Source organism: Apostichopus japonicus, chromosome 6, assembly GCF_037975245.1.
Source record: "Apostichopus japonicus isolate 1M-3 chromosome 6, ASM3797524v1, whole genome shotgun sequence".
Lineage (NCBI taxonomy): Eukaryota > Metazoa > Echinodermata > Holothuroidea > Aspidochirotida > Stichopodidae > Apostichopus > Apostichopus japonicus.
Genome location: NC_092566.1, coordinates 10,977,899 through 10,991,559, shown reverse-complemented (window position 1 = coordinate 10,991,559; position 13,661 = coordinate 10,977,899). Strand labels below are relative to the sequence as shown.

Here is a 13,661-nt window from a genome sequence, read left to right as displayed (position 1 = left end):
GCATGTGAGCCCTGAATTCAGAATTCAGGTTACAATATCCTTTTGTAAACCTGATCCGTGAGCAACTCGCCATGCATTTTATAGATAAATTATCATCGAGAACCAACTCCTGTTTAGTGTGTCTTTACTGTTTACAAGCACAATTTTGAAACATTAAATATCCAATAATATGACGTTTTAAGTGATTTAACTTCTCCTTGAAATTAATTTTGCTGTTACTATCTACTTTAAGCATAAACACATTTTATCTCTGTGTATACACTGATGAACTGCCCTATTCATAATTTAACATTGATATGTTTTTGACGCGTTAGCAGACGACTACACACCACCACTCGCTACGTCACTGCAAACGCTGGATGTTGAGCGCCTTGTTTGCCAGACGTGCATAATTACACAGTCCGTATGGTGTATGTGAATCATACGCTGTGACAGCCAGCCAAACGATCCGTCTTATATACTGCAGAATAGATAGTAATATCCTAGCCACCGCCCAATCACCCGCGTATACACTGTCGTCTGGGTCTATTCCGTGTGGCCAGAAAGGAGTGTTGCAATGCTCTTTTCTAACAACTTTACAATGCTTTCTTGATTGTATAAGGAAGGAAATAATTTAGAAAGATATTCTTCTTTAAAAGAAATCGTATCTGAAAGAGTACAGTGTTAATAGGTTAGGAAACAAAACCAAAAAACAAAGCAAACACAAAGGTGGAATATTAAACAGAATCCAGTTGAAGATAAAAGAAGAGAGTCGATTATACCGACGAGCGTTCATTTCACAGGTAAGTCATTCGAATGAGTTTGCTTTATTTATAACTGTATGTTTTTTCCTTCACAATTCAATAATTTTCCACAACATCATACATAATTAAGTTTCTTTTATTGTTTCAAATTATCTTATTATTGGATTGTCGACATAGTGTGTTCTGTGTTCAAAGTATGGTCACGTCTAAGAACGTTACCCAATAGGTACAAACATTGTATGCTTTGCTTATAGCATTGTTTATGAAACATTGTCAGGCTACAAACTTTTGAATCTTTATTGCTGGCGTTCATGTCACTAGACGATCCCTATATACTAGCCTAAAATACTTTCAGAAATGGTGAGGAATAGAGAGAGAATGGGTGGGTAGGGAGGGGGCAGGGGGAGGGAACATGTAAACGCCACCATCAGCGGACAACAACTGATACCTTAATACTTACTGCAAAGTCCAATTTGGGATGAGTCTAAACGTTACTGATCATAGGTTTACCGCGTACGGTGCTACATCACGGTCCACTTTAATCATCAATCAGGGCGAATTCTACCCCGGTTTTCCTCATCGATTTATTGCAAATTCGACACTTTTTTTATTAAAAATGAAGAATATCAAAGGAAGAGTATCGAGATGGAATGATTAGGAAGAGAAAGAGGGAGAGTCGTGGAGTGGGGGGGGGGTGGGGTTATTGCAGAGAAATACCCCGATCATTCAACAACAACTGACTAAAAAACCATTCTTACAGTCTAAAATGAATCTAAACATTATACTTCTAACGTTAAGGTTTTTGTTTTTCGAATATTACATCATGGTTAATTTGGGTCATCAATAATGTATTCCATGTAATGTACTTCTTCGCTATCGATCAGCTGAGATCTCATTTAAAAGTTGAAACTTTAATTGAAATGAAAGAATTTCAATGGAACCATACTGCGAGGGGCTCTTTATGTTTAATCGACCGACATGGTCACGTGAGCAAGAATTTCTGCAAGATTGATGAATTTGGTTTTGAGCTACATGCAGCCTCTCGTAATGATGGGTCTTGTTATCTTGATGAATATATATATATATATATATATATATATATATATATATATATATATATATATATATATATACATATATATATATATATATATATACATATATATATATATATCCTCTATATATATATCCTCTATATATATATCCTCTATATATATATATATATATATATATATATATTCTCTGATTCAATTATAGGACAGAAACTAAGCATCATTCTTGTGTAGTCTTCTTTGTGGTCTGACAAGGTTCCGCTAAACCAATATATTCTGGCAATATATATATAAATTTGAGCATCAGAAAAAAAGAACAGAATTAGCCCATGCATGGACCCCTGTTTTAAGGACCAACAAGTGTAACCACCAATCGGCTAAAAAGAAAATTTTGAAATCAGAAATTTAGATATGAGAAAATGTTATTTTCGTATGTCTTAAATACTGTTCTTTGCAGTTCTGAAAGTTCTCTCCCGATAGGGCCGATACCCACCAAAAATGGGAATTCCATCGAAACCCGAATTCTCTCCTCCTTTTATCTCTCCTTTGAGGACCAATTTCTATTGCTGCACCATGGTCAGTTGCTTCTTGCCATGCCACTGGCCTTAAGTCTGTTTCATCTGATGACACCTTGCACTATAGCAGTAGTAAATCGTTGAAACTGATTGCAAAAAAAAACAACATGAATTCCATTCCTTAAATTCAACATACAAACCTAACAAACTATAGCGGACTTCCCGAAAGCGAAAACACTGATATTTATTGACATAGCTAATGGTGTAATTTTTTCTGTGTGCTTCTTCTTCTTGTTCGGAATAGTGAAATGTATATATATACACCTAATTTGAAATTTACTTTGCTCTTTTCTGAGCCCCAAAAAATCTGAGCACACACGCGTCATCATGAATAATTTTGAACAGATTTAAACGTGGTCCGCATGAATTGTTTATGTAAAATCACCGATTCCTGTTTTTCAGTTATTTTGTGGCAGTGCATTTTTTATTCTCAAATTTCGAAGAGCAGGTGTAATTTTCTCCCTCAAACTATACTTGGACATAATGAGAAGAAGTTTTCGCATCACTAGACAAGGGCTTGCCATTTATATTTTATTCGTTTGCCCTGCATGCAGAGATCTGTATATTTTTCTTTTCGGTTTAATTAGTATTGCCATTGATTACTTCTTTGCTAATTGTGTTTCTTCGAAATATGCAGTCATGGAAGGAAGGATGGATTTAGCTCTAAAATCGACTCCGAAATCATAAAGGTTTACTCTGTATTCTTGCTTATGTTCAAAAAAATGAAGATAAATGCAACCATCTGAAAATATGGAAATTTGTGATAAAATGAGAGCATGATCTCTGCATAGTTGGAAGGCAATCTTAACCACTGTACAGCCAAATTTTCCGTAGATTTGACAGAAGTCAAAACAATCTGAGTGAACATTTTTATAACCCAGTGTGTTATTTAAAAAAAAAAAAACCTTGCAATGTGCTGTTAGTGTCCAATATCTCAAATGATATAAATAACTATAATTGTTATGATGTAAATGTTGTTTATACCAACTTCGCGTAGCAATCCTGACGCCATTTTGCATATGATACGTTTGATGATAGCAGGAGGTGCTTTCTAGAGATGTTGTTATGACATAACAGATCGATGGTGTATTACATCGCGTGTTTTGCATTCCTGACTAGCTATAGTCAAATACTTAGTGGAATGAACATTTCCGATGTGTTGCCTCTTTCTGAAACCCTGGTGAGAAATTAGGATTACATCTCTCCTCCTTGGTTATCAAATGTGTGAAATAAATTTGCATCTCGGAAGGTGTAGCTTTGATACGAAAATGCTTCTCGCTTTATCTGAGCTTCTATGTCTTCAGGAACTGGCATTTCATTTTTGAGTGCTACAATTATTATTAGTAATGTTGTCAACGGTATTTAATTCATGGTGGGTCTGACTATCCACAATATTTATAAGTACCTGGGATAGTTTTAATGCTGAAAACTCAGGGAACCAGTTTATAAAATGCTTGTTGTTGTTGTTTGAGCATTGGTGACCATTAATTTGACTTCCTAGCATAATGCATTTTTCTTTGGGGGGGGGGGTGGGGTGGGGGGAATACTGATGGCATTTCAAATTACTAGCAATTGATAGACAAGTACAACATTTAGTGTGGGAGATGGGGCGGGAATGGAGGATGGGGCGGTCATGGAGCTGGGTATAGGTGGGTAGTTTAGTGGCATACGTTCTCAAAACCCCGATCTTCTGTTATACTGTGCTGGTTTATCGGTTTCCAGGTTGCGCGCAATATTATACACATACCGTACATCAGGTGTACAACATAATCGTATATAACGCCATCATAGAGGAACCACGAGTCTTTCTATATATATGCTCTATTTCAATATACCACTAGGCCTATATATCATCATGAAATGTTTAAGCTGACTGATGACTGTGGAACCTCGTTTCTTAATTAGAGACACTTTAATAATCTCTTTTATTGGATATTTAAAGGTGTTATAACACCTTTAAATATCCAATAAAAGAGTTTGGCCTTATATGAACTACATAGACCTGATTATTAAAGTGTCTTTAATTAAGAAACGAGGTTCCACAGTCATCAGTCAGCTTAAACATTTCATGATGATATATAGGCCTAGTGGTATATTGAAATAGAGCATATATAGAAAGACTCGGGTGTGATTTAACCTTTCCACTATACTCCAAAAAGGTTAATGCGAAATTAATTCCCGGCTTACTTCAGAAGATAAATTACTTTTCCAAGCATTCATCTAGATATCGACCAAAATCAATCATCCCTCTGCGTTTAAGTGTTTTCTAAAAAATGCCCTGACGTAATAAACAGATACACGTTACATCCGGGATATGAAGAAATTAAAGCAATCTACCGTACACTTCAAGTCAAATCGGTAGACATATAGGCCTAATATTTAAGTATAAGACACCTCGTCTTATATTGTACATACCGTGTCTAACATTTCTTTATTATGGTTCGCTGCGTTTAACGCCAGTTTCAAGCCTCTTTGCCCACTGACCGCCTCGGTCAAAAATAAAGAGAGAGATAATAAGTAAACAGTACAATAGAACATTTATCTGTTGTTTTTACGTCCAGTCGGTAAATAATTTGATTTTATCCCTTTTTCAAACCTCACACAAAAGTTCAAGAGCTTTTATTAGCATAACCTTGCCTTGCGTCTTTGACCTACTTTTAAAGCCTCAATTTGCTTCAGAGTGCACCATTTGTAGTTTCCAATTTTTATATATTTCTCGGTAGAGTCACCCCCCCCCCCATACAAGGGAGTCGACTCCAACGACCCCAGGGTCACATCCTCACTTTATACAATCCTTAATCCGCCTCTGGCCCTTTCATAAACTTTTTCATGCACCTACCTAAATCAGTAGGGGTACTTATAATTCTCCCCACCCGAACCCCCACCCCCACACACCTTTGAAGTCATGTGCACGCTAACTGAGACTATAGTACGCCGAGAGGTGTACTGTTTTTTTCGGGTGCGCAATTTCAAATAACTTGTCGTTATAGCAACACGTTTTATACGCTGCATCACACTTAAGTTGTTTTTGTTCCGTACTAATCCATCAAGTAAGTATACTGTTGAAGGTTCACTTCAAGGAATACAGAAAAGGGAAAAGAAAAATGCTGTTATTTGTTCCTGCTGTTCATTTGAGCTTACACTCTCATTTTGATTGATCCTATACATGTCATAAGACTAACACTAAAGGGTGACAAATTTTGCCAGGATCCAGTTGAATCTTTGAAAAGGACAAAAGTGCTATGAATATGCTAAATCGGTCACAAAGTTTCAAAACTATTGAACAATCTCAAGCAGTTTTGCTGATAGGTTTGGAATATGTGTTTGCTTGGTATAATTGGCGCATAATTCTCCTCCAATCTTTGTGTTTCTAAGTTGACGGTGGTGATAACCACTGACTGCAGGAAGCCTTCACTGGAAAGTCCATTTAAAAGTATCGTGTAATTGGTAAAATGGTGTTTTAATAACGATTCTCGTGTCCTACGGTTTTACACTAAAACCAAGTGAAGGACTACATCAGAAAGTCAACAAGGAAACTTAAACTGAACAGCTAAACCCAGGTGACCTTCCTCGGTGAATGACCACCGCTAGTCTATATACTACAAAATATAAGACAGATATAACTTATCTCAACCCCCCCCCCCCCCAAAACAAAAGGTTGTAATGATCTAGAATAAAAAATAAAAAACAATTTGTGTTCCAAACCAAGTGATCAAAAAGGATGCTGACAAAATTAACAAATGATGAAATATACAAGAAGCCCTTACAACAATATATCTGAAGTCTTCTCACAGATTCCCTCTAAATAAACACACTATAATTGAAAAATAAAACTGCATTTTTTTTCTTTAGTAGCAAACTCAAATTGATTTAAAATCGCTCCTAGTCTGTATTCGTAAAAGATAAACGACAACATTGCATCTTCTTATTCTTCTTCTTCTTCTTCTTCTTCTTCTTTTTTTCCTCTCAATCAATATGAAAATTTGGACAGGTTGTTTGGGAGCCAAAAAATATTGATTTTGAACAAATTCCTTGACACACAGACATGACATGAATACTGACACGGCTTAAATAAACACTTCAGTGCACGCAAATTTATTAAACAAGATATATAAATTTGTAATAAAATATTGACGGTTTGTAGCAAATCACAGTCAGTCACCGTAAAGAGGAAAATATTTGACCTTGTTGGTTTTCAACGAGTTTACATATAACATTGAAGATTGTAAAAGTAGGGTGATTTTTTTTTCTTTTTTAACAGATTGATGTGGAAATTTAATCTCGTGTAATGGTATCCAACTTGATTGTAAAAAAGAGGGATTTCAATATAACTTATCGAACTGACTTAGTTTTAAATTGATTCGTGACGTCATCACGAGTAACTGAATTTGCAGTATCACAAGAAAAATCAAGTCTTACTTTTTACTGAGAAATATTACTTCATATGTAAGGGACTGTTCTTGTAATATGAATGAATAAATAATACGTTCAAAAGTTTCTCGTGGTATTATTGGATCTATGAATATTGATAAATTGGTTGCATAAAGGATGTATAGACTATCTAATTAAAATAATGCCGATTTAAGCAAATGATTATCGACGCCTTTTAGTGTTGTAACCAAAAACCATTTGGTCAGCCAGAGAATAAATTTAGTCGCCCATGTGAACATACTTCTAAAAACAATTGTCCACCAGGATCATTATAAAGTGAACATTATCGCTATTAACATCTTACATCCTTCAATTTAAAATGCACTGATAGTGTATAATCGATTTCAAAATCGATATAACGCGTTGATAAGTTACTAAGAATAACGCATATAGGACATAGGTGCAATATTGTGGCCGCTCAGTACATATTATATAACAGACCTACATTAAATGTATACTGATAGTTATTCACAAATTGGAGGTCGGTCATAACATACGTCATTGGTTAGATTGAGACAATTAGCCATATAAACTAAGAAGTCAGGACAGTTTCCTTGTCTTTCCTAGCATCAACTGCATTACAGTCTACTGCAAATGAAGTAATAACAAATCCCTTATAAACAATTAAAACGTCAATTTCTATTACCGAAATGATAGTGGCTTATTTTTACACTACAGTTTCGTATAAGCTTTGGAATGTTTGATTGAAGAAATAACAACACTGTCAGATTGAAAATGACAATGGCTTTATAACTTAGGTCAGCCACAGGTTTGTCGTCTTACTTGCAATTTCGATCGAAGTATAATATGCTCTCATGGTTACAGCTATGAAAACATACATAGTAATATATATGGAAATATACATAGTAATACATATGGAAACATACGTAGTGACGAATATGGAAACATACATAGTGACATATATGGAAACATACATAGTAACATATATTGGAAATATACATAGTAACACATATGGAAACATACATAGTAACACATATGGAAATATACATAGTAACATATATGGAAACACACATAGTAACACATGTGGAAATATACATAGTAACATATATGGAAACATAGTAAAATATATGGAAACATACATAGTAACATATATGGAAACATACATAGCAATATATGGAAACATACATAGTAACATATATGGAAACATACATATAATAACTTATATGGAAACAAATATATTACATGGAAACAAATAATGCAAACACATAAAAAACCTAACACTTTCACCTCTAGACTCTGTCTGTATAATATATCCGTTCGAAGAGATGGAAATACACTAGTAAATACTTCCGTCAAAATGCCATGAAGATAGACTGTAACACTTTGTTCTGTATTGTACGGAATTCATCGTGGTTTGCAATCTCATCATGCCAACTGTACAGTAATCCTTCACGTTCTTATATACATGTACATGTTATGTCCGTGTACGATAACATGTTTGTAATGTCTCATCCGTATAGACGAATGCTTTCAACAGATGAAATATGATGCATAGCTTATCCGGAGAAGATATGACATATTTTATTGCCTTCATTAAGGACAAAATATCATGTCGTAAAAAACTATTGAAAGCGTAAGTACAAAACCGTATAATGACGGAGATTCAATCTATTTGGAGAGAGCGATGTGGGTTTTTTATAAGTAAAAAAAAAACGTATCAGTAATATTACAAATTATCTTGAAATATTATGTGCATGTTTTTTTACGTATACCTATGTATGGAGATTATACGGACTCTTTTTGTTTTGTTTTAAGGCAACCAATTTTGCGATAGTCGTTACATTGGGTGTCATAAATAATGTTCTATGCTCATCTTTGTTGCAGATTACTTAAGATTCGCTTGTTTATAATCAGCAACTCCTTGCTTTAATGAATGGTGGTTATTGTGACGTATTTATATTCTATACAGAGAGCTGTTTATACAAAATAACTTTGGCTTTTCATGCGTTTTGGTACGATCTGATTTGCATATAGGGTTCAACCCTGTTTTGACAGTTTTGGGAGAGGGTTAGAGATATTTGCGGGTATACTGGAATAGTAAGAATCTTTTCAGTCTTTTCTCCTTTGGAGTAATTGGCGTAGACGCAAAGGTGGTGAGTAGGTTGTTTGGGTGGAGCGGAGTGGGTTGTGGGTGGGTGGGGTTTGGTGGAGTGGGCTGGATTCGGGTGGGGTGGAGGGAGGCTGGTCCCAAAACGGATACATACAGAGACCATGATGATGCTATAACTTCATCCTAAATACTCTATTTTCTTCACGGAAATATTAAGAAAAAAAAAAAGGAAATAATTGTTCACCAAGTAGCCTATCTATATTAACTCATTCACTGCAGCAAACTCATTCAATTACAGTAAATGCTTACATTTTGGCAAAATTCTGAACTTCTCGGCCACCGTAATGTATAGTGCTATACAAGTTTGCAATCTTGTTCATATCGTATAAACTCTCAGTGGTAACTGATTTAGGGTAATCACAACTGGCAATATAACTCGTCACGCACCGCGAATATAGTGAATACTGTCGGGGGCCCAAAGATAAACGATTGTAGAGTTCAGATAATCAATCTCGTCATGGAAGATACGTCACTCACTCGAAGCTGATTAAATCCAGTTTTCTGATACGGTTTCTTTTTTCTCTGTAAGAGTACTTCTGCTCCATTTGCAGAAGTCAAAATAAGAGTCATTCTTCATCACGAAAACACAGTATAGTATATTGGCTATGTTTTCGATAATTGAAAGGAATTAACTAACTGCCGATAAAATGTGTATCTATAAACATGGGCAGGCCTAATCAGGAAGGGGGAGTTAGAGGCGACAACCTTGGGCCCGGGGCCAAGTTAGAGGTCCAGGTAAATATTGAGAGCACTGAGGAAATTCTGCGACATATGATGATTGCAAAAAGCGACCCCCCACCTTCTCCCCCTTTCGTATTTTTCTTTGTGAAAATCGTGAAAAATAGTGTCACGTCTCGTAAAGTTAAAAGTGCCCCAATTTTGTTAACGAACACTGAACTGTTTTGACATTTATGGTCTTTCTCATAAATGGAACAGTCAACTAAACCTTCTATGTGATATATATATATATATATATATATATATATATATATTGAAATACAGGTAGTATCATAAACTTATTGCCAAACCATACACCACATCACTTATAAACCGCGTATATATTGCATCAGTATTAGAAGAGCATTGATCATATACCAGTATACAATGCTTGTCACTTACTACTCTGTACAACTTACAATAAATGCTACAGATATGTAATGCTACTGTCAATGCAACAAATGCATCCAGTGCAACTAGTGTTACGGCATATAATTATAATCACTCTGTCTGTTGTCAAAATAACCGACGGGTAAGTTCTGCTGGTATATATATATTGCACAGTGCTGAGTTGAATACAACTCTGCTATAGCCACACAAACAAATCCCATTACGAGGTGATGACTAATCTCTCTCAAGACGAACGACTGCATACCAAAGTGCTTAACGCTATGGCAACTCAATCTGCAGTGTCGTTCATAGAAGAAGAGACATTTGTCTATAAAGGCTCTTTACTGTGTTATGGATGTATATGCAGTATTCATAACAATGATTAGTTAACATACGAGAATGTATGTATGTTTGTATGTTTATGTTTATATATACATTAGGATGCCCGCATATAAAGCGGGAGGCCCGGGTTCGAATCCAGGTGGAGGCTGGATGTTTTTTCATTGCACTGGATTTTCAAACTCACTACTACAATATATATATATATTATATATATATCTATATATATATATATATATTTGTGTGTGTGTGTGTGTGTGTATATATAAGCAAAGATTACTTGCCTATATGTTTCATAGTTCCTGGTGCGATTAAAGTAACGTAGTATGTATTCCTACTTCGTTTATTCATAAACCTATTGATTGCAGCACTATTTAACATAAAATACCGCTTTAATTTTAGTATAGGCACAACTGATCGTGCGGCATTCTGTCGACAAAGATATGAGATGACTTTATAGATATTCTAACAGTAATACTGTATAAGAATAAAATATACTACCCCGCATAGGCCTTTGGTATTTATAGGTATTCTAACAGCAATAATGTATAAGAATAAACCATACTACCCGTACATGCCCTATGGTATTTCTTCAGTTTGCATGCACCCTTTTATTTGAAGTGACACCTATCGCAGAATTGGTTGAGTGAGTGTGTGTACAGTGTATCCACAAATTAGATTTATCGCCTAGTACAAGTTATGATATGATGAACGCTTGGAATATTATGCAATTATCCCTCAGGCAGGTGGCACTTGGATGCTTTCAACGAACTGTTTGCAGTTAAGATTGCAAATGGGGAAAGAAAGAATCCAAGTAAAACAAATAAAAGTGGGGGGGGGGGGGGGAGCGCTGCGCGAGGCTGTACACTTGGATCGTTTCAACCTATTGACGACGCCATCTGATTAGCCTGAGTGGCGTACTGGCAAATAATAATGTTACGAGGAGAACACTGTCGACTGCTACAGTTTAGCAGACACAAAAAACTGCATCTACTTGGTACGAATAAGAATATTTTGCAAATATCATATATAAACGTATCACTGAAATTAACGTAACGTCTTTTGTTTGTTTAAATATGCATTTTGTAACTCATTATCAATTCAAATTTGGTCCCATATAATATAATGAAAGAGAATTAAAGAAAAGTCTATACTGTGAAATCAAAGATATCAACAAATATGTTCACCTAAGCCGTATAAATTACCATATGAAAGGCAAAAACCCCAATGCAATAAATCAAATGTAAGTAAAATAATATGAGGATTTGTAAAATGAGGGGCTTAGAAAAGATATAAATGTTTAAGACAAGAGAAAGACACTTTATCATGTAAAGTGATAGCATAGCTCATAGGAACATAGCTCATGACAAACCAAAACAAATGTTGTTTCAGTGATTATCAATGTTTTGCAAGTTTGGTCTCCCCACAAACCTCCATGTAAATGTATTATAAATAATACTAATGGTTTTTAGTAATTTAGGAAAATAATCAATAAAGCCCCATGATATGAGACCTTCGATGAACATCCATGCTATATAATATGTCTAAACTCTAATTACATTTTGACCTTAAGAGATTACAACGAGTTGAGTAAAACGTGAAATTGGCTTTTCTGGCGACGAGAATGGTAGCCAATTTTTTTTAATCATAATGTAAAGTTTGCAAGTCTGCAACCAATAATATATAATAATATATATATATATAATATATATATATATAATATATATATATATATATATGCGGATCAAAAACGCGTCATGCATACCGTTGATTGGTTGATGGATTGCACAAGCGTACATATGGTAAATTGAATCCAATTTGAAGTGATGGATCAAATATGCGTAAAGATATACGATGGATGCAATACGCGTAAATATTCACCCAATTGTCCCAGGCGTACATAATTATTACGTTGTAGAATAAAGAAATAAAATTCGATTTTGAGAAGCTGATATACAGCGTCCCATTTTTGTGTGGATAGTGCATGAGTCTATTGTACAATTTAGTATAGATGTGTATAAGTGCAGTAGAATCCGATGACGTATAACCTCTATGTATGTCAATTGAACTTCTTTACTGAATAGGTCTACCTTTTGCGGTTCCTTTAACTCAAAGGAAAAATTCCATACTTAGCACTTATGTTCTCATTTGTCATAGAGGCTACGGGAAGAGCATCTACTTTCCCCAGAGGCAGGCAGGGCAAATTTTTTTGCAACTTGTAGAATTATATACAAACTATGGAGTAGAGCAAAATTACGAGAGAGACTTTTTTTGGCATTTCTTAAGTTCAATGAGCGATATAAAACGTATTTGATGGTGAAGTAGACTTAGATGATACACTGGTGCGGTTACTAAGTGTATGCACTACGGAAGACAAATAACGCATGCGCACTAACAATCATGGAAGTCCAATATCTATTAAGATGATATGCTGCACTAATGATGGATGGATGACCTTTGGTATATCCCCCTTGAGAGCCAAGTGACGTTATAGATTTAACCGTCAAATTGAGGAGGCAGTGAAATCTCTAGAATGTAACCTATCTTGTTAATGGTCTTCCAAGGCAAATTAATTAATAACTCATGCATTATAGAACAATCAAGCGTCCACTGAAAGTTTCTGATCAATTCTGTATAAAGAGAAATCAAGCTGGTCGTTATAGCTCCTTAAAGCAGCTTTTTGAGTTGACATTTCGTTAGTACCTGTTTCGATAGTTATATAGTAACATAAACCAGTAATGATTCTGTACTGGGAGTGTACAGTAAATAGTAATGGCGTTAATGTCCCAGTATAGCACATTGCTCATGCAACTATAGTAGAAGTAACGTTGTGAGTCAGCATAACCTTGATTAATAGCCACGTGCATCGTACATCAAATCATATTCTATGCAACCCAATTGAGAATTTAAAGTCTTTTCGCCCTGAGCGTCTCATATAGTTCACACTCATAAAACATACTGGGTGTTAAATGGCAAGTGAAGTTTACTCGGAGCATTCTAACAGAAGTATACTTAAAGCTACTAAATAAAATGACGTCTATAGGAGAGGCCATAACTTGTCGACCTCCTGACTGTAAACTGTATGGAATGTATATAAAACCTTTTCTATCGGTATACTGTATATTACTAGAGCCTGCTTCCCCACAACTCTCAAGATTTATTCCAAATACTTATTGGGCCATTTGTGTCTCGTATTTTAGCCCCTGGCAACCTTTTCACGATACGGAAAGGCATCGATCCAACTTCCAAATGGATTCCCATCTGAAGTAATTGGTTGGGTAAA

The 13,661-nt window shown here is 35.2% G+C and overlaps 1 protein-coding gene across 1 annotated transcript in view; it reads left to right on the top strand.

Moving 5' to 3' along the window:
• The first annotated feature begins 353 nt into the window (after nt 1-353).
• The window catches only part of LOC139968974 (follistatin-related protein 5-like), a 41,381-nt gene continuing 28,073 nt past the window's right edge, over nt 354-13,661 (top strand). Inside the window, exon 1 of the mRNA XM_071973628.1 lies at nt 354-782. The gene's annotated coding sequence lies outside the window, so the exon portion shown is untranslated. The remainder of the gene's footprint in view (nt 783-13,661) is intronic.